Source organism: Pituophis catenifer, unplaced genomic scaffold, assembly GCF_029215685.1.
Source record: "Pituophis catenifer annectens isolate HBS135680 unplaced genomic scaffold, rPitCat1.0.hap2 SCAF_2, whole genome shotgun sequence".
NCBI lineage: Eukaryota > Metazoa > Chordata > Lepidosauria > Squamata > Colubridae > Pituophis > Pituophis catenifer.
In genome coordinates this window covers 71493184-71515734 of record NW_027256882.1, presented here as the reverse complement: position 1 = coordinate 71515734, position 22551 = coordinate 71493184, and positions in this window count along the sequence as shown.

Below are 22551 nucleotides of genomic sequence, written 5' to 3'. Positions count from 1 at the left end.
ATAATAGATGATCGCATTTCAGATAATGATGGCTTAAGGATGGAAATGAGAGCCAGTTTGGTGTGGAGCGGTTAAGGCATCAGGTTAGAAACTGGGAGATTGTGAGTTCTAATCCTGCTTTAGGTACAAGGCCAACTTTGGGCCAGTCATTTTCACTCAGCCCTATGAAGGAGGCAATGGCAAACCACTTCTGAAACATCTTGCCAAGAAAGCTGCAGGGATTTGTCTAAGCAGTCTCCGGGAATTGAATATAATTGAATGGATTACATAAAATATATTAGTACACTGCATGCTTGAGGGGATGCAGGAAACCTTATGTTGGATTGCAAGTTAGATTCTAGAATAGAGATCTTAGATGTGTAGAATGTGTAGAAGAGCCTTGGTAGTACAGTGGTCTAAGGCACCCTGTTATTAAGCTGGTTATTAAGACCAGCTGCCTGCAATTACTGCAGGTTCGAATCTCGCCAAGGCTCAAGGTTGACTCAGCCTTCCATCCTTTCTAAGGTAGATAAATTGAGGACCCAGATTGTGGGGGCAATAAGCTGACTTTGTATAAATATACAAAAGGATGAAGGCTATTGCTGAGCACATTGTAAGCCGCCCTGAGTCTCCGGAGAAGGGCGGCATATAAATCAAATTAAAAAAAAAAAGAATAATGTGAACATGCTTGGGATAAAACTGAGCTTTAGGTGTTTTAGTAGTATAAGATGTATCAGAACTGACTGGTTAGAAAAGAACACTTCATATGGAAACTAAGGCTGATAATATATATTTTCTCCATCTTACTAAAGCATTATGTAAAAGATCTGATTGAAAGTTACAATAATCAGGAGAGGAACTCTATGACTTAGAAAGTAAGATGTGTAAATGACAAGGAATATGAATTACAAAGAAATTACAGAAAGAATTCTGTAGCTAATCAATATCACTATTTGGCAGTGTTGAGAGTGGCTTTTGGGGGAGAAATGAACAAGGAAAAAAAGAATAGTAAAAAAAAATACTTAGAGTAAAATGAAAAATACAAGTCCTGCATGAAAGTATGAGTTCTATATGAAAAAGTGTTAGAAGGTAGTTTATCTCCCAGCAGAAAGAATGGAAAGCTGTCATAAGGAAATAAGGCGTGGAAGCCAACTGAAACAAATAGAAAAGAATAATATCACCAAGTGCCACAAAACTGATTATACTAATTAGAAGTATGAAAAAATATGTTTGGTTAAATGATAGAGTTAAATGGAAAAGCTTATGGATGAGGGAAAAAAAGATGTAAGAAAAATGCTGCAACAATGAGAATGAAATATATTGTGTACAATAATGGATGTATACAGATACTGTAACAAAGAAAGTAGTCAAAAAAACCAAGGAATTGTTCAGAATTGTTAAAAGAGGCAGAAAAATGCAGACCAATTTTGAGGAAAATAAAAATTATTTTGGCAGTTTGTGAAAAGACTGTCCAACAGAATGGCTAGAATTAAAAGTAAAAGTGATGAAATAATTTTGTATGAAAGTGAAGTGAGGGAGGGCTGAAGGAATATTTCTGAGTTTTGTATGGAAATGCTAATGATATATCGAAGATTAGTGAAATATGTGTGTATGTGTGTGTATCCTCCAAGAAAAAAAGTAATGGAATGGTGTAATCTCACTCACTCATCACTCGCTCGCTCATTCATTCATTCATTCATTCATTCATTCAATCACTCAGTGTGTTTATAGGGCCTCTCATCTTACAAGTAACAACTATGGGCAGCATACAACTATCAAAACCAACAAACATATAAAAACAATAATCATATAAGTCACTATAAAAATGAAAAAGATTTTATGACAGTGTTTAAAAATTATAAAGCTGCAGGGATAGATGACATAACTGGAGAAACGCTGAAATACGGATGTGATTTGCTTCTGTACAGTTTGTTTAATGTGTGTGTGAAGACTGCATTTGTGCCTGATGGTAGAAGAATGTAATTATTGTTCCTTATACAAATACAAAGCTAATAATTTTCAACAACCATATATCTGGAGGGTATGAGGTTGAAGATGACCAATATAGACACAACAGGAACACAATTAAGTAATATCACTATTACTTCCTTAACTGTTTGTCTTGCATATTGCACAGTTCCTGCAATCTTGCACCATTCCCTTTATTACACTTATCCTCCTGCCACAGCATAGCTTTATATGAGGATTTCTCTCGCTCCTCCACAGGATTGTGAGAGGTTCAAAGCCCTTGTGTATCTCTTAAGAGTATTTGCATCTCTTGAGGTCTGGGAAGAATATCTCAATTCAGATGTCTATGGAGATTCTCAGTCGTCCAGGTCATGGCTGTCTCAAAGGTGCTTTTTCAAAAGGCAACTGGACTTCGTTTTTCTTTGAAGACGTTTTGCTTCTCATCCAAGCTCTGAACTGAAGATGCTTCTTGGATGAGAAGCAAAACGTCTTCAAGGAAAAACAAAGTCCAGTTGCCTTTTGAAAAAGCACCTTTGGGACATCTCAATTCAGAAGTGCTTTACAGCAGACATACAGACGGAAGTCCAAGTTTAATTCTACAACATCATCTTCATATCTAAACTTCAATATTCGTTTCTATGTCATTACCTTCAATAGGAACAATTAATCATGCCCCTTCTGTGCCTCAAACTCCATCACCTAATAACTGTATAAACCTTATATATTGAAAGCTACATGAGGCAGTAAATTGTTCACCCCCATGGATCAGCAGAAAAAAAATTATGATGGTCTTTCTTTTGCCTCTCTGCTTGTCCTTCTTTTATTTCCATTTTCTTGAACTTACAGCCTACTCTCTAGTCTGCTCCTTCAGCTGTAGGCATTGCTGCAGCTTCAGCGACCGCAGCCTTTCCTCCTAGCAGACACACAGGCACCTCATAGCTGTCCCAGTTTACCCTGTCTGTCACAGCCACATAAAATCTCTTACTTCCTGCCCTTGTTGGCCAGTCTTTTTCAACACGACTATGAGCTAGACTTAGTTTGACCCATCCAAGGTTGAGATTTGTTTTGCCATTTGCCAAACTTCCTTTTTACTGCTTAGACATAAATGAGGGAGTCCTATTTCCTCTTTTTAGTAACTGGAAACTCTAAGGTCAAATCCTGGCTGGTTGGTTGCCAGTCCAAAGATGAATATGGGAAACTCATGACTATGTTAAAAGAAAATATTGATCAAGGCACTAAACTTTTCCTTGTGTCTAGTCCTCTTTAAGGAAGTCTTCAAGAATCTTTTTCAAATGTTCTCAGCTTTGTATATTAGACTTGATAATTTCTATCCACCAGGACTTTTGCAAGCTGGGAGAGGTAGCCTATTCGATATCTCATCCTGTGAATGATCCTTTCTTTTCCTGTAGATTCTCAAAGCAAAGTTTCTTCCTCCTTCTGTATCTGAGCACTGTTAGAAGAGCTGACCAATACTTCTCTTTTCATTGTATCATTGCTTTTATTTCTCCAAGGAGCAGGTTTGTGAGAAAAAAGCAACAAGAGGTAGCGTTGGGAAGAAGCTGAAAGGACCCAAGCCAACAACCATCAAAGCCTGAAACAGCAGCAGGAGCAACGGAAGGCAGCGCTTTGAATAATCTAATGAATCAAGCATGACATTATCTAGAGTGAAATGCCTGGGAAGGGGGTTCCCATGGACTGTTCTGACCTGAAAGGTTGAATCCAGAGGGACCTTTAAAGGCTTTTTCAAAATGCAAAAGACAACAACAAAATCAGAAGGAAATTATATTTTATTTAACCTTGGCGTCAGGGGAGTCAATGACAGGATCACAAGAGAAAATACCCTGGGATTGAGAAAAGATAATTCAGCAACATATGGGGCTTTCACTAGAGCGTCCTGTGTGCCACCAAGAAGCCAATTCTGCCTCCCCCTCCTGCTCTGTTTCTGTAACGGGCTGTCATTCACTTTTAAGGAGTCAGAGCGGAAGGTCTCACAGAATCTCCACTACTGCTATGGCTGTTGCTGGGGGAGGTGGACAATAAACGTGCCTGGTGTTTTGTTTTTAGCAGCAGTAACAACATGAGAGTGAAAAAGGTCTTTTACATAGTTTTTAAAATATGATTTTTATATTGCTCGTTGTTTCTTAAATAGTTTTTTAATTGATGTAAGCTGTCCAGAGCCATGTATTTGAGATGCGGGCTCTATAAATAAAATACAAAAGTAAGTAGTTAAGTAAGTAAGTAAGTAAGTAAGTAAGTAAGTAAGTAAGTAAGTAAGTAAGTAAGTAAGTAAGTAAGTAAATGTTGCAAATGATTTAAAAGGACAAGAAAGTAACCTTTGTAAAAGGCTGGTATTTCCTGTCAAGGTATTTATAAATGTGGACCCAAAGTCCATGTTTCTTTAGGGGACTGCAAAAATTCCTTATTGCAGTAATTGTTTCTTTGGTTTGTAGGACTAACTGTATGCATCCCAGACCAGGTGAGGGATATTTATATGGCAGCTAATTTAGGATTTTGTTTACAGATGGGTGGGTTCAAAAAATGGTGCTACACTGTGGATTTGCTATTTGACTTGTAAATTATGATATATAACATAGTGATATGAGACCAGTTTGGTATAGTGGTTTAGGCACCAGGCTGGAAACCACCTCTCCTTCTCCTTCTCCTTCTCCTTCTCCTTCTCCTTCTCCTTCTCCTTCTCCTTCTCCTTCTCCTTCTCCTTCAAATGAATGAAATTGTCCTCCTTCATGATTGCTTCCCTGCAACACTAAGAAACATTGCGCACCGTCCTGGAATTAGAAAATAACCATCCAGACTTCTAGCCATGGAAAGACTTCTCCTCTATACATGTATGCATGTTTTAAAGCCATCTAAACTAGCGGCAGCCATCCATCTTGTGGAAGCAAATTCTGTAGTTTAATCTCACCACTGTATTTGTAAACTTGTAAACCATCCAATCTTGGGATGGTTGTGTACCTAAAAATCAGCCTATGCTGGGCCCACAGATCTTGAGTACATGGGAAAGAAGATCACTCTTGATGTCTAGAAAAGCCCTTCAGATTTTCCACTGCCACCAAACCTGTTTGACTGAATTGCAGGTTAAAAAGCCATGCCAGCTGTAATTCTTGAGCTCTAGGGAGCATGTCCTTTGCCTTAATGAAATACTCTGCCGATTCCATTTGTAAAGAAACCAAAGACTCCTCAGGTTTATGATCAAGTTGTAAAGATTTTATTTACCCTATATTTCCTGCTGGGTTATTTATGAGGCCTTTTGTCAGGCCTCATAAAGCTGCCTAGTAAAATATATTTTCTTACAACAAAAATAAAGTCGTTTGCGCAAAACATCTTAGGACCACAGAGAGAAGATGTGATAGGACACACACATGTTTAGATGTCACAGTCAAAGCCTCAGCAAGGTTTTGCTGGTTTTCTTTAATTATATTTTAAAAATTTGGATTGCAGCCTGTTCCTTCACTGATTGAGCCCTACTGAATTCACTTGGCTTGACTTTTGTGTAGACAATATTTATAGGGTTTTACTGTTAAATCTTTTGTAGTTCTTTCTGGAAAATGATCTATAGAACTGAAAATAATTATCTACTGAAAAACTGCAAAAGTCAGAAAAACGTAACAGAAACGTTCAGTTCACATAAGTAATCAAAATATACATTGTAACAAATTATCTATGCAAATTTCAGTTCTAGATTGCTTTTGTCATCATGATAAATGTTTGGTTCTTAAAAAACCAGGATAGAATTAAAATTATGAAGACTACAAGCTTAGATAAATTTATTTGGAAGTAAATGAAAGCAAGAGTAAAAAATTCAAACGTGACTGGAACTTTCTTCTCAATAAACCACATCTATTTATGTTCATAGCTCAGCCTCCCATCTTGAATTTTTACCACTAAGAAGTTCTGTCATGTTTTATTAGAAATAAACCCAACTCATTTCAGCCAAGGTTCTTCAAATACATATGGTTTGGCTACTAGTCCTTCTCTCATTGATTTCAGATTAATACAACTTTTTTTTTCAAATGATTATTTGTTCTTTAGCTTGCTTTCTGGGAATAGCAATAGCAATAGCACTTAAACTTATATACTGTTTTACAGTGCTTTACAGCCCTCTCTAAGCAGTTTATAGAGTCAGCATATTGCCCCCAATAATTTGGGTCCTCATTTTACCCACCTGGGAAGGATGGAAGGCTGAGTTAGCTTTGAGCCTGGTGAGATTTGAACTGCCAAATTGCAGGCAGCCGGCAGTCAGCAGAAGTCGCCTACAGTACTGCACTCTAACCACTGCGTCACCGTGGCTCAAATAAGTATGGTGCCATCATGGGCGGTGGTGATGGTGAGAAATCTCATGTATTGATATCAAGCTAAAATTAGTGATACTCACATTTCACTGTAGTCGATTGAGGTGATTCATGTAAAATTCTGAAATGTTTCTAGATCTGGTGGCACATAATTTTTCAGAACCGCTGAAGAATTCTTCCTTCACTTCAAAGTTGGGATCGTTCCTATCTCGGAAGGAGAAAGAAGGGAGTTTGACTGAGGTTGATAAGAGAGACAAGAATAAGACATGAATTGCAGTGGGTCTCAGTCAAACTGCTTTCACCGTGGGGGAGGTGGGGAGAAGGGGAGAATAAATATAAACAGAAAAAGCAGAGCATCAGTCTTTTCTAGAAGATATTCTGCTGCTTTATTCCTCCCCTCACAGTGAACAGTGACATTCAGACCAAGTTATTCTTACTGATACAGAGATACCAATTGTAGTAAAACTAGATAAAGACCAGCTGCTGGGTAAGGTGCTAGAGTGATTCTATTTACTTTAGTAAAGGAGAAAAAAAATAATAGCAAAGTTTTAGGTCTTTCTGTTGTATTTGGAGAAGGTGAAATCTGGTCATATGAATCAACTTCAAGTATGTCTGTTGTCAGATTCCTGGTGTAGAATGCTTTCTTGTACATCTGGTTAGCTTAGACGTTTTCCTGCAGCCTATGGATTGCAAAATTAATTGTAGAGATTTTATCTGTGAAGTTAAGAGAGCTAGCTGGAACTTTTTGTGCATTTGTTTGAAGTCAGTGACAATGCAGATGTAGGAAAGTGGCAGAAGAACCTCTGAGGTGCACTTTCTGATGCTCTTTTGTGCAAAACTCTCTGTTGTACAATCTGTATGTGTATAAAATAAGTGGTCCCTACACATTAGCCTCAAAGAAGGAAGGTATGCAGTGGTGGGATTCAGCCAGTTCGCACCACTTTGGGAGAACCGGTTGTTAACTTTCTGAGCAGTTTGGCAAACTGGTTGTTGGAAGACATCATTAGGACAGAGAACCGGTTGTTAAATTACTTGAATCCCACCACTGAAGTTATGACATTTTTACATGGAAAGCAAAACGTTTGCTCAGGGTAATTTATATAAGATATGCAGATTTAGAGATTAATTGAAACAGAAATATCTGTTTTGTCGCTGTGAGAGCTAATTTTGTGTAGTGGTTAAGAAGTGGGCTAGAAAATGGGAGCCACGAGTTCTAGTCCCACCTTAAGCACAAAGCCAACTGGGTGGCCTTGGATCAGTCACAGCTTCTCAGGCTAAGGAAGGAAGCAATGACAAATTCCTTCTGAAAACTGCAGGTACTCATCCAGGCACTTCTTTCTCCAAAGTAAAAAAAAAAAAAAAAACAGGCTTGAAATCGTTGGCTGTTCTTCCAGGCCTTGGGGTTGGGTGGTTGTGAGATTCTTGTTGGTTTTGTTTATAGAGTGTCCACATAACTTTTTTTCTAGCTGTTTTCTACCCATTTAATTTTGAAGTGCCCAGAATTCTGGAGTATGGCAGCCTGTAAATTTAATAAATAAATAAACGAGGATGTAGTTGATCATTATCAACATGGTTAAACTACCAAACTATTGTCTATGGGCTGTGGTTTAAATTCCATTATGAGAACTCAGTTCCCTTATTTTTACAATCTTTAAAACACATGGACTGGACTATTAGTTTGGATTACTGTTCTCTGTAATTGTAACTGTATGTGGGAAAGACCTCAGGAGACTGGCCAAGGGAGACAGTCAAAGAGACAGAATATCCCAGTGGTGGGATTCAAATTTTTTTACTACTGGTTCTGTGGGTGTAGCTTGGTGGGCATGGCAGGGGAAGGATACTGTAAATCTCCATTTCCTCCCGATCAGCTGGGACTTGGGAGGCAGAGAATAGATGGGGGTGGGGCCAGTCAGAGGTGGTATTTACCAGTTCTCTGAACTACTCAAAATTTCCACTACCAGTTCTCCAGAACTAGTCAGAACCTGCTGAATACCACCTCTGGAGTAACCTGCAGCTGGACAGTGGGGGTCAAAGGTTCAGAAGAGACGTTCCCTAGTTTCTAAGGCTGTAAAGGAGATGGGGAAAGATTGTACTTTCAGACTTTCAAGATTATGTCAGTGTAGTTTATAATAAAGTAGAATTAGTGCATCTGACTTGTTATTCCTATCTGCTTTAGCCTGGGAGGTTGACAGTAATAAAGGATACATAACCCCTTAGGCATAGGTGCTGTTTCTGTACTCGGCAAAAGAGTTGGAAGTATTTGGATCCTAGCATACTTGATTACGGGAAATTGATTATGGTATTACCTAGCTTGGTGATGAAGCATCTGCAAGAAAACAAATTCAGAGAGCACCAAACTTTCAACCCTAAGCTACATTTATTCTCTTCTGCTGGCATTACATATGGGTGTCATACACTTCAGAAGGCAAGGAAAGTTGCATGCTGGCAAACCTCTACCAAGAAACAACTATTTTTCTTACATGGATGACCATGACAGCATATTCTGACCACCAGTGTGAGATATAGACCTCCAATAAACTCTGCAGCTAAATGGAAAACAGCTCAGCAAAGTGACCAAAAACTGAGCCAGTTTGCTGTAATGATTAAGGCACCAGGCTAGAAAAGTGGGAAACTGTGAGTTCTAGTCCTGCCTTAGCCATGAAAACCAGCTTGGGTGACTTTGGGCCAGCCAGTCTCTCTCAGCCCAACTCACATGGTTGCGGCTGTGGAGAAAAAAAGGAGAAAGGATATGTTGGATATGTTTGCCACTTTGAATTATTTGTAAAAATAATAAAGGCGGGATACAAATATATAATTGATAGGAGATAGGAGGCTATATTAATGTATTAATTAATTAAAACAATGCCCTATCATGGAACCATTAAGGAGGAAGCCACACATCCACCAAGACAGGCCGGACAACCTACAATACTATATATGCAGTAAGCAACAGCAAACATCACATTTTCTTACATTGCTGTTACCTGGCTTGGTAATGCAAGAAAACACAGCTCAGAAAATACCAAGAACCCAACAAATTTATGGTGATTGCTCATCCCGACTGTATACATTTTAAATACCTTTTCATTAAGATAAATGAGAATGGGAAACTGACATGTTGCACAGCACAATGCCATCATCATGTTTAATTCCAAGCTTGCCTTTAAGCCCCATTTTTAGAAAATAAAAATGTCTTACTACTGTGTTTAAAGTAGTAGTTCTTGAACTGGTGGTAATTACTCAAGGGGGCAATTTGGGCATATCCTGGGGGGTAATGGAGTAATTTCTAATTGCTTGCTTGTGAGTTGAGGATCCAGTTTGGGATTGCCACTGCCAAATGCTTTTGTAAAACACAGAAAATTTTTATGTGTGTGTGTGGGGGGGAGGGGTGTTAATGACATCAATCAAGTCTGGGAAAAGAGGTAACTGGGTCAAACAGTTTAAGAATCACTGGTTTAGAGTCAAAAGAAACCAAGGTAAACTGAGGAAGGGAACTGGATGCATCCTGGGGGCTGGAAGGACTGATAAGGAGCACTCTTACTAGTTGTAAATGTAAATGTGATTGGCTAATCCAAAATGGCAGCCTTTTGGAGAAAGAGCATCTGCAATATAGTCAAAAATGGAAAATTGTCCATCGCCCCCAAGTTTTTTTGGAATACTAGGAATGTAGTCATATTTCTATTTCATACTTTTAAATAAAACTGTTTTTCCAAATTCTCAAGAACATCTATTTAGTTTGAAGGCTTCTGCCCCTGGATTAGTTTTGTTTCTTGGAAACAGAAGCCATTTTTTCTCTTTTCTTTTAAATTATTAGTAACTACAGATATTGTGGAAGGAAGGAAGGAAGGAAGGAAAAGCTCTGAACAAAGAAAATTCCCATCTTTATTCCATTTATCTGCTGAGGAGAATTTTCTTACACATTGCAGAGGATTCCAGGCCTTGCCTTGCAATTAAACCCAGCTTATCTTCTGGCCGTTAGGATTGCTTTATGTGACCCAGGAATATGGTTGAACCTGATGTCAGGGTTTGGGCACTGTTGTACATGTTGCCCATACCCTAACATTCCCCATACATGAAGGCAGACATCTGTTTTCCATTAGTTACCACATTGCTGGCATCTGCCAATGCAATTTTCCCACTGTGTCACTCTTTAATCTGCACAACACCTCTTTAGGATTGCTGCAAAGGTCTAGAAGCTGGAGAGGGGGAGGAAAATGGGGTGAAGTGGGAGCAGAAAAGCATTATTTGCTAGTTATGAGAACAACCTTCTTATCACTCTTGATGACAAGAAAAAAAACATGGAGTTTAATGAATGACATTGGGCCAATCATTCTATTTTAGCCCAACAATTGGGTACAGCACTGTTGTGGGAATAGAATTAGGAGTGATTTCTTTCTATGTCACCTTGTGCTGCTAGAGAAAAGGAAAGATATAAAAGTAATAGAATAAATAAACTATTGTTGTTGTTCCCACTTGATAGAAGAGCCTTAATCACCAATTTACTCACCACTGACAGTGGAAATAAATGTCAACAATACTGAATGTGCAAGTATAATTTTTAACTGGCTTACTATTAAGAATTCTCCATTTTCCTGTATAGGTCGAATTATTATTATTTTTTCTTTTTGATGATAGTTGGTGTGCTCACGCATTTGAGTGTGATACCTCATTCAGATCTGTGGTATTTTTGATATGGCTCTTGGACTTCAAGTCAATAATTTACTAGGGTGAATATTTGGGATTTGCTTTTGGTAAGTATGATGGTTCTCCCAAATTCTGCCCAGATAGGATCACAGTGGATGCCAATTTAGAATCAGAATTCAGATTGTCTATCACTCCTGAAACATTTGGAAGTGTTTGTGTACATTTCTGATGAACAGAGTGCTAGATCCTTATGCTATCATGAAGGGGTATGTGTCCAAAACAGCAAATTAAAAAAAGGGGAAAGTAATAGTTTAAAGAAGCTAACCTTTTCCCTTGTACTTGTACCTTTCACTGTTTTCGCCTGCATCTTGATATGATTCATTCACTGGTAGGCTACGCATCCAGTTATAGAAGGGCTGTCCAAGGATTGTCTTTATTTTTGAAAGCATGTTCTGTGTGAATAGTTTCTCCACCCCAAATGTGAACCATAAGAGCAGCTGGACAGCAAACACACAGGTTATCTTCTCACTTTTTCCTGCTATGGTGAAAAATACAATGTGGTATAGCTGTTTTTTTTTTGTTTTTTTTTTTTAAAATTTGATTTATATGCCGCCCTTCTCCGGAGACTCAGGGCGGCTTACAATGTGTTAAGCAATAGCCTTCATACTTTTGTATATTTTATATAAAGTCAGCTTATTGCCCCCACAAACTGGGTCCTCAATTTACCTACCTTAGAAAGGATGGAAGGCTGAGTCAACCTTGAGCCTGGCAAGAACATACACTTCATGTTATCAATTTGTAGGTAAGTCTGTGTCTTCCTTTTTTTATCAATGTATAAATGGCCAATCTAATTGTAAAAGCTGATATTAAATCCCAGAATTTAAACTGAAATCACAGGCAACATTAAGTGACGATGCGATCCACATCTCTGTATTGTTCCATTGCATTACTCTGCTCTCTAAATGTGTTTGTACTACAACTTTGAGAATTTCAAGCCAGAATACAGTAGGAATTATAAGTACTGTCTTGGCTGGGAAAACATTCTATCAGGACATTACAGAGTACTGCGATCACATATCCTAATTTCCAATTTAATCATACAAAAGGAAATTATTATTAGATTTTTATTTTTAATTATGCAGCTAATGATTAAAAATGTCATTAAAATGTCATTTTAATTATAGGAAAAACAATTGCTTTCGGATGCAAACAGAAGCATGACTTATTTTAGAATTTTCCTGCTTTGCTCCTTTTTGTGGGGAAGGGCTTTGAGTCAGTTTTTGACTGCCTGGATAAGTCGCTGTGGGTTTTTTGGCAAGATTTTGTGATTTGCCACTGCCTTCTTCCAAGGGCTGAGAGAGTGTGACTGACCCAGGGTCACCTTACTGGCTTCATGCTTAAGGTGGGACTAGAACCAGGGGTGAAATCCAGCAGGTTCTGACAGGTTCTGGAGAACCGGTAGCAGAAATTTTGAGTAGTTCGGAGAACTGGCAAATACCACCTCTGGCTGGTCCCTGAGTGGGGTGGGAATGGAGATCTTGCAGTATCCTTCCCCTGCCACGCCCACCAAGCCATGCCCACCGAATCGGTAGTAAAAAAAATTGAATTTCACCACCTACTAGAACTCACAATCTCCTAACCTAGTGCTTTAATCACTATATCAGACTGATTCTCTTTGGTCCCTTAATCCTCATGTATTTCACTTATTGTACATCTACTTTTCTATCTTACCATGGCATAAGGCATAGACAAATGAAGGAACAAATGTAGAATATGTCAAGTGTGAAGCAAACCAGCATTCTGTAAGGTCTTTGGCTTTCTTTCTCCTACTGCAGTGGGGCTGTTTCATAATTGTATTGGCTATCAGGAAGATACTAGGAAGAGTAAACTGGTATCAGACAGATTTCCACAAACCAGGCTTCTCTGTATAAAGAGCTAGTGCAGTGTCATTTTTAATGTACCCATTTATACACTGTAACTAGGAAGGTAATCATGCCAGGCTGCACAGTTACATTAAAAACCTGACAACAGTCCTGCAATTAGTGAAAGTCTTAAATAATATTGATAGTAACTGTGCAAAACCTCATAAAAAAACTAATCAAATACTGGCTGAGAAAAGTAGAGCATTTCAGGGTGTTCAGCAGGCTAAATCACAGGGGAAAAAATACAGCAATGCTTCTTTATTCTAGGTAGTAATTTTATACAGTAAGCAAGTTGTCTTTTCATTTTTGATTTCCTAGATATGACAGGATATTTTTCCTTTGCATTTATTTGTGCCAAAGTTAATTCTGGTTTATTGATAAATGAAACTGACCTTAATGCTGTGTTGCATACAATTTTGTGGTAAAAGCAATTCAATACTACATATTTCTTCCTTATTCTTTAATACTACGCTATGTACTACACTGGATTGGTAGCAATAATATAAAATTGCCCAAGGGCTCCAGGGCTGTGATGGGAACTACATTCTAACAATCTGATAATGTCTGGGATTATATCACTAGTGCCAATTGAGCTCTATCTGAAAATATAAAAAATGATTGCCATGTTTCAAATATTCTAAAATCTAGCAGGTATCGATCCTATCAGATATCGATCCTATTCTACCAAATCTGAGTTATGTACCTTCAGATATTATATATTACATATTTTACAGAGACTTTAAAAATTATTATATTATATTCAGTTCTGTAGAAGAATTCTACTCCATTAATAACTGAACCTACTCTTTGCTTAAGAAGAGTAAATGATGGGCCATTTCAACTTTTCCCTACAGATCTCTCAAGAGCTGTATTAATATCATTTGGGAATGAATCAAGGTAGCTATGTATTTTTTTCACTACTTTCTATTTCTGCATCTGCTACTCCTTTCGTATGCATGTACCATGTTTCCCTGAAAATAGGTCCCTGTCTTTTTTTTTTTCTTTTTGAAACCTGAAATAAGCGCTTGGCCTTATTGCCATGTGCTCAAAAGCCCGATTGGGCTTATGATCAGGGGATGTCTTATTTTGGGGAAAACAGGATATCTACAGTACATATGTATGTATGTATTTTATTACAAGTTAGATAAACCTTACACCCAAGTGATAAATTACCACCAAATTATCTAATTATTAAACTAAAATCTTGGTGAAAGGTTGCATTGATCTTTCTACATTACCGTAGATGTGGCCTGGCTGTCTATTTCTGTAAACATAATACTTTTGGTTGTAGCTATTTGTAATGATCGTCTAACTTCCGGCAAAGGAAGCATCTGGAGCAGGACCTCATCCAATTGTCTTCAGGGTTAGGGCTAGGGAATGTCAGGACAATATTATTAGGTATTGGTCCATTTCCAGCCACAGTTCATAGTTACGTATGACATGTAAATCCATGAAAGACTTGGGACATTTTTCCTCCAGATCGTAACACTATTAGTCAAAATGTATTTGCAGCTTTTTGTCTTTTCATCCTTAACAAGTTTCCTACGGAAAGAAAAGAAATATTCAACTACTACACAGGAAGAGACAGAAGGATTACAAATGGTGAATGCCATAAAATTTTGTCAGAGCATGTGTGGAGTAATAAAAGCTTTGTCTGGAAGGATCCCAAATTATCTAGAAGATGTATTCTCTGATATGTTTGAGTCAGTATTTGATTGTTCAAGAACTTGGAGACACACTTTTATTTTTGTTCTGTCAGCTTCTGAAGACTAAAAGAGGAGCTTGGAACTCCAGGGCAAGGGAAATTCCACTGGCTTCTTTGTTACCTTCTGTCTATAGGCTAGTACCTTTTTATTTAGATTTGTCTATTGCCTTATAAGATGACTCACATAGTAACAGTAAATGTTGCAGTTTCGTTAGTTGTTGTTTTCACTGACTGCCTTTTAGCTTTCACTTGTCTAAAATACTTTCATTACTGTTTGTATCTTTCTTTGCCCTTTATTGCAATCTGTCATGACAAACAACTAAAATACAACAAGAGCCTTGGTGGCGCAGCAGACTAAAGTGCTGTTAAATAGCACCAGCTGCCTGCAATTACTGCAAGTTCAAATCTCACCAGGCTCAAGGTTGACTCAGCCTTCCATCCTTTCGAGGTAGGTAAAATGAGGACCCGGTTTGTGGGGGCAATAAGCTGACTTTGTATTAAAAAAAAGAACACCGCTTGGGGGGGTCGAAAGCCCTACTAAGCAGGTACAGTATATACAAAAGTATGAAGGCTATTGCTTAACGCATTGTAAGCCGCCCTGAGTCTCCGGAGAAGGGCGGCATATAAATCGAACCAATAAATAAATAAATAAATAAATAAATAAATAAATAAAGGAAAAAGAATTCTAAACGAGAATGTTCACTGGAGTGCCAACCAGACCAGTCATTTTAATGTGATTTAATGTAATTTAATTTAAAAAAAAAATCATATGTGGATTTTTCAGTATTTGTCTGGGGGTATGGTGGCTTAGAGGATTGATGTTGCTGGAACTGCTGGCCAGAAGTGGTGTGTACTCCAGCAGTTAGAGCCTGGCTCTGCAAGATGGAGTTAGCTCCTGTCACTCGATCCCTAGCTCCTGTCCACCCAGCAGTTTGAAAGCATGCAATAGATAGTATAGAGTAGATAAATGGGTACCATTTCAGTAGGAAAAACTTACCGGTAGCTTTATTCATGCATGTGGAGAGTGGAAGCTGGCCCTGGATCTGGCCGGTTGTGAGGCACCGTGATACAAGCTGGGGCAAGACGAGACTGGTGAGGGAGCCCGGAAGAGCCAGCAACCTGAGCGCCACTAGTCAGCTGGTGTAAAGCTAGTTCACCCCCTGTGGTGCACCACGAATAGGTTAAGTGTTGAACAGAATGAACTAGCATTCTAGTTTTCATTGTGTGTCTAGCATGTGCAGATTTGCCTGACACCGTATACCATACATTAAATAAATAAATAAATAAATATTTGTCTCTTTTCATTCAGTGTTTTCATTTAGTATAAACACCAGCCTTTCTACTCAAGAGGAGTCAAGCTAGGTGGCCTTGCTTTTACTTTTTCTTCATTTTTTCTTATTCAGTGTCTTGATTGCTAGGAGTGTGAAGAGCATCAATGCTCTACTCGGTGGTTCAGGGAGATATATAAGCCATCTTGTTCCTCCTGTTCCTCCTCCTCCCTCCTTTGGCTTTTTAGATTTTATAAAGCCTGCACATGAGGAAACCTATCCCCTTATTCACATTTTGAGAGTGCATAGTTGTTGGAAAAGTATGTGTTTTTGTGCGTGCATGCTGGGGAAGGAATAGATGTACAGTAATTCATTCTCCATCCCAGCCATGTCCCCAAATATCTTGAACAGCCATTGGACTGGAATTATTTCTGTCTCAGAGAAGTTCCCCTGTAATATATTTGCTCAGCTGGGCTTCTAGCACCTGGTTGAAACCTTGGCTGGAATTCAAGCTGTCTGGTAACACAGGAAATGGGAAAACAGCTAAGTCATTGACAAAATGACTAAATGAGCTAGATATAGCAACAAAACAACACAAACAAACTCTTTGTCTCTTGATGCTTTCACATTTTCAAATAAACTTCCAGGTTCTTGTATATTAAAAAATTGGCAGTATAATGTATTCTTGGAGAGTTTCCATGAAATACCTTGATTTGGAATGAAGATTTTAATAAAAGTCTGTTTTGGTTCTCCATGCATCTTATCTTTACCAGAGTGTCTCAACTTGAGACAGAAACCTCAGCTACTCTGATAATACCTTTTATTATAGGGTTGCCAGCCATCCTGTTGTCTATCTTTAACAGCTTTGTGAAGTCCAGATATTTGACAGGTGCTCTTTTCTCAGCCAACCGCTGCACCCAGAGCCATGCTAATGGAAAGGTGGCCATGCTGATGCTGTCTGTCATTTAGATGTTGGGCAGAAAGGTGCTTTTGAGACTGCCAAAATATGAAATGCCTCACATGGTCATGTGGGAGGGGGCAGCCCCTTTTACGAAAGATTATGTTGTCAAACCATGTTAGTGTAATCGTATATCTGGAACACAAGATAGAAAAGAAAGACTTAAACCACTGGGGGAGGACTGGAACCAGGATCATAACATCTTAGGTTAGGTATCCGCTCCACCATGCCTTTAGCAGTGTCCCTGGCACAGTCACCTTGTTAGTTTGAATCCACAGAAACCTTGGCTGCCTTCAGTTCAGGACTACATCCAGCTGGCCATTTCTTCAACTCCAGGGAAGCATGAGAGCAATTCTACATTTCCACTGTCTCTCCAGTCAGGCATTAAAATACCCTCTCCAGCTTGTGCTAATACTGCATAGGCTGGCAGGATTTGGTGTCTCTTCAGCCAAATACTTCTCAAGCACAAAGAATTAGGAAGGTGAGAGCTTCTCTACCACAGAAAGTAGATCCAAAATTCTCACGTAAAGCAAAGTTGAGTAGCAAAGCTCATGCTTAGGGAAGGAAATTCGGACTAAGCTATTCATTTTCATATTTTTTTTCCATTAAATTTATTCTCCATAGTCAAGAACTAAGATGGGGTGCAAATATGCAACACTGAAGCCGTTTTGGGTCAGAATATAACAAGATTTGCAACAAAAATGGCTCCTATCTTGATGAATACCCAAGGTAAGCGCCAGGCAAGTAGATAAAAGGAGAGCTGAACAAAGAATAGCAGTAAAGGATAATAATGTGAATGGTAAAATGAAGAATCAATCTTGAAAGATGTCATCATTCTTTTTCCAAAGTGCTGCCACTGAACTGATTAAGGATTGTCTGATGCCAAGGGTCAGTCTGAATCTATTCCTCTCAGGAAACTTTCAGACTAAGAAAAAAGAAAAATCTAAACAACCCAAGTTCTGGTTGTTCTGTTTCAAGCTCTCCCCTCCCCTGATTCTTAAAGGGCACCTTATGACTTCAGTGAGCCTCTGTGGTGGTAGTAACAACTGTCTCAATCAGCATTGGGATAATTCCTAATCTGCAACCATTTGGGGAAATAATGCTCAGTTATGTACCAAGGACACTGTTTACTTATCCTGGGGCCTAAATGCCAGTTATCAGATGTAGAAATAACTGGGTAAGATTGCTGCTTGCAAAGTCTTATTGTAAATTTCTCAGAAGCATCTGGTTGCCATTGTAGCTTACTGTTTTTAATGTTCAAATCCCAGGAGAGCCCATTTTCACTGTTTTCTATTCAGAAATTACCACATATCCAGTATTGTAATGAAGCTGAATAAAGCTGGGAAGTCAAGTCCATGCATCTATACTGATGGTGTGTCATTTGATGCACATCACGAGCTGTGCATAAGTATTTGGTGACATTGGGAGCATTGAACTATTCTTTCCCAGTTTGATTGGTGCCCTCCAGAGGGAATTCCCTTAATTCCTAGTTACACTGAACCATTGGACTAATACAGTGGGGACTTGGAGAAAAGCAATGCAGAAAAGCCCTCCCATTCCTGATAGAGTGATCTTCTTTGGTATGGCCAAGAGGGGAGAAGTGAAGCTAAAGACAATCCACACTAGGATGAGAGCAGATGGTACTTTTCATGGTTCATCAATCCAGTCTACCAAAAAGAGGGAATCAGACCTTGAGAAGACAGTGACAAAACTGTAGGAACCAGTTGAGGCATTTAGACAAGTTAGGTTTACAGGATAAGAACCGGAAACTGGAAGGGTCTTTTCTAGTTACTGAGCATGTTAATCAAACTTTTATAAATAAATCTGGAGGTGATGGCATAATCAGATCAAACCATGGTTTGAAAGTATAGAGGGAAAAATCCTTTATTTTACAAGGACACATATAACTAGAACATGGAATATGAGCATTATGAACTAAGAAAAAAAAATGAAATTGTTAAAAGAGGGACAATAAGGTCAAAAGAAAGAATGAATTGCACAGAATTCAGAAAGGAAATTGCTCACATTCATATTTGTGTCAGAAGCACCAAGGTGCTTCTAGGTTGAAAGGATTAGCTGGTGACATCACTGTTGCCCAGGGAATGCCTAGTGGAGGCACCTTTCATGTCTCCGTTAATGTGCCCGCTGTAGTGGGTACCTATTTATCTACTCGCGATTACTTGCTTTTGAATTGCTAGGTTGGCAGGAGCTGGAACAAATGATGGGAGTTTGCCCTGTCATACAGCAGCACTCGGGTCTCAAATGCAGGCTTGCTGATTGTCAACCCAGCGTCCTAACCATTGCTAAGAATGCGTTCAACTAAATGCACAATGGAATCATATTATTAGAATTAGTGCTGATCAAGAAAGACCTAGTTTATACAAAACATTCAGGAATTCCATGATTAATTTCAAAAAGTGGTAAATGCATCATCTAGATTCTAGAAGATGTTACAGTACTGAAATACATGATCATTATTGTTACTATTTTCATTCAGTTGTGTCTGATTCATGGAGACTGCCTGGAGAAGTCCCTGCAGTTTTCTTGGCAAGGTTTTTCAGAAGTGGTTTGTCATTGGTTCTTTTCTAAGGCTGAGAGAAAGTGACTGACACAAGATCAGCTTGCTGGCTTTGTGCCGAATGTGGGATGGACTCACAGATACCTTAACCACTACATTAGTGCAGGAGATAAATCAATAGATTTGTATGTAAAAATATATTTATATATTACTTACATCTGCCTCACATATCCTAAAGGCAGACCTCACATGTAGACAAATATATGGATTTGACCTGGAGGATATGTTGTAAGATTAGATCTGGATGATACATAGTCTGAATGTAAGAATAAAAAATCACCTTAAGGACCAAATTTGGTGTACTGAAGTTATGCAGAAGAGAACCAGAAAAATTATAGGAAAAGATAAGACAGAATATGAAAACTAAAGATGAAAAGAAGAAGAATCCCAATGTTTCAAAGAGGAAAGGATCCAAGTAATTTTTCAGAACAGACTATCATGAGAGCCCCAAAGAGTTGTAAAATGAGAATTCTCAGATAACAAGAAGGTTGTACCATAAACAGACTGTCAGTGTTGAGAAAAAAGGACAAGGGAATGTATCTGAACCAAAAATGTTAACAAGCAGACAAAAATAAGAAGAAAAGAAGCACGAAGTGTATTTTTAAGAACACAGAAATTGCAGGTACATTTTCAGCCAAGGTAGGAATACAGAAGATACCTAGTTCCATACACTTGTGGGAAAATCTAATAGAAACAAGGAAAGTTCAATGAAAGTAGAAGGACTCTACTGAAATTCTTTAAAGGGGTTTATAGAATACCAGATTTGAACTGCAACAGTATGTTCAGGAACCTACTCTGTTAGAAAGGGGATCCAAAAGGCAATAGATAAACTCAAAGAGAAAAACATTATGTGCAGATAGAATGGAATGGAATGGAATGGAATGGAATGGAATGGAATGGAATGGAATAGAATAGAATAGAATAGAATAGAATAGAATAGAATAGAATAGAATAGAATAGAATAGAATAGAATAGAATAACAGAGTTGGAAAGGACTTTGGAGGTCTTCTAGTCCAATCCCCTGCTTAGGCAGGAAACCTTACACCACTTCAGATAAATGGTTATCCAACATCTTCTTAAAAACTTCCAGTGTTGGAGCATTTACAACTTCTGGAGGCAAATTGTTCCACTAATTAATTGTTCTAACTGTCAGGAAATTCCTCCTTAGTTCTAAATTGCTTCTCTCCTGGATTAATTTCCACCCATTGCTTCTTGACCTGCCCTCAGGTGCTTTGGAGAATAGCTTGACTCCCTCTTCTTTGCGGCAACCCCTGCGATATTGGGACACTGCTATCATGTCTCCCCTGGTTCTTCTTTTCATCAGATGAGACATACCCAGTTCCAGCAACCGTTCTTTATATGTTTTAGCCTCCAGTCCTCTAATCATCTTTGTTGCTTTTCTCTGCACTCTTTCTAGAGTCTCCACATCTTTTTTACATCATGGCGACCAAAACTGAATGCAGTATTCCAAGCGTGGCCTTACCAAGGCATTATAAAGTGGTATTAACACTTCACATGATCTTGATTCTATCCCTCTGTTTATGCAGTACAGACTGTGTTGGCTTCTTTGGCTGTTGCAGCACACTACTGGCTCATATGAAATACTCATTAAAATGTTTAATGTAAGCAAAGTGCTATAGTTTGGTTTCAACAAATATGGAACAAGACTAAACATAGCACTTGGAAATGTGGGGGTCCTTGGTGCCCTTAAGTTTGGATGTTTTCATGCAGATGCAGAAAACAACTAGGCTCAGGGAGCACCAAGAACTTCACAGTTCAATCCTGAGCTACTAACATTCTCTTCTATCAGCTTAGAAATGTTTGGTGCATATACAGGTAGTCCTCAACTTACGACCACAATTGAAGCCCAAAATTTATGTTGCTAAGTGAGAAATGTGTTAAGTGTGTTTTGTGCCATTTTACGACTTTCCTTGCCACATTTGTTAAGTGAATCCCTGAAGTTCTTAAATTAGTAACACAGTGCTTAAGTGAAATCAATGGTTTCCCCATTGACTTTGCTTATCAGAAGGTCGCAAAAGAGGATCACATGATCCTGGGGCATTGCAACCGTCATAAATGTGAGTCAGTTGTCAAGCATCTGAATGTAACTCATGTGACCATGGGGATGCTGCAATGGTCATAAGTGTGAAAAATGGTCATAAGTCTTCTTTTTTCAGTGCCGTTGTAACTTCGAATGGTCACTAAATGAACTATTGTAAGTCGAAAGCTCCCTGTACCAATATAAAAAAAGCAGATGCAAGGAAATATTCAAATGAATCAATTATTGCACAATTCTTCATGCAAGCAAAGAAGAAAAGAGCCATTATGGGGAGAGATGCCACATGAACAGAAAAATTTCAGAAAAGTCAAAGGGACACAACATCAGGGAACTAATGTAAGTTGCATAAAGGAAAAAAATAAGGTTTACTTCTGCTTTATTGACTACAGGAAGGCCTTTGATTGTGCTAGAATATGGAACATATTAAAGCTATTGCTTGTGCCAGAACACCTGATTATTCTTCTGGGGAACCTCTGCAATGAACAAGGAACTACTGTCAGAACTGAATTTGAAGAAACAGAATAGAAAAAGGGTGAGACAAGGATGCATATTGTTCTCATATATTTTTAATATATAGTGAATTTAGTATAACCATGACAGGATTAAAAAAGACAACAACAGGAACCAAAAAAGGAGGCTGAAACAACAACAATTTGGGATTTGCATCCAATATCATTGTGATATATAAGGAAGAGCTAATGGAAAATGAAAAATGGGAAGTGAAAATTCTGGGTTAATGTTAAATATTAAGAAGATAAAGGTGATGTCAGCTAGCATGCTTAGTCAAATTAATTGTCTAGCTTCCTGCTGCGTGTCTGTAGACGTCGGGAAATGAAGACGCTGCAAAGCCTTAGTTGCTGTAAGCGGTTTATTCCAAACGGTCGCCAGCACCGTCAGTGACGAAGAAAACATTCAATGCAAAGGTATACAAAGTCGGCGTTGGGAGCAGCCGCCTCCCAACGCTGTTTAAATATACGCGCCCAACAATTACAGCAGCGCACACGCCCTTCCGGATAGCGCAGCCCAGCCCCTGTGTGAGTCAGCAAATCCACCAAAGCAGATGAGGGGTGACCGAACGAAATCCTGGCTCCGACCGCAGCGTGACCGACCGCCTACCAATTACACTATTGGAAGAGGGTACAGGTGTTCGACACATACAG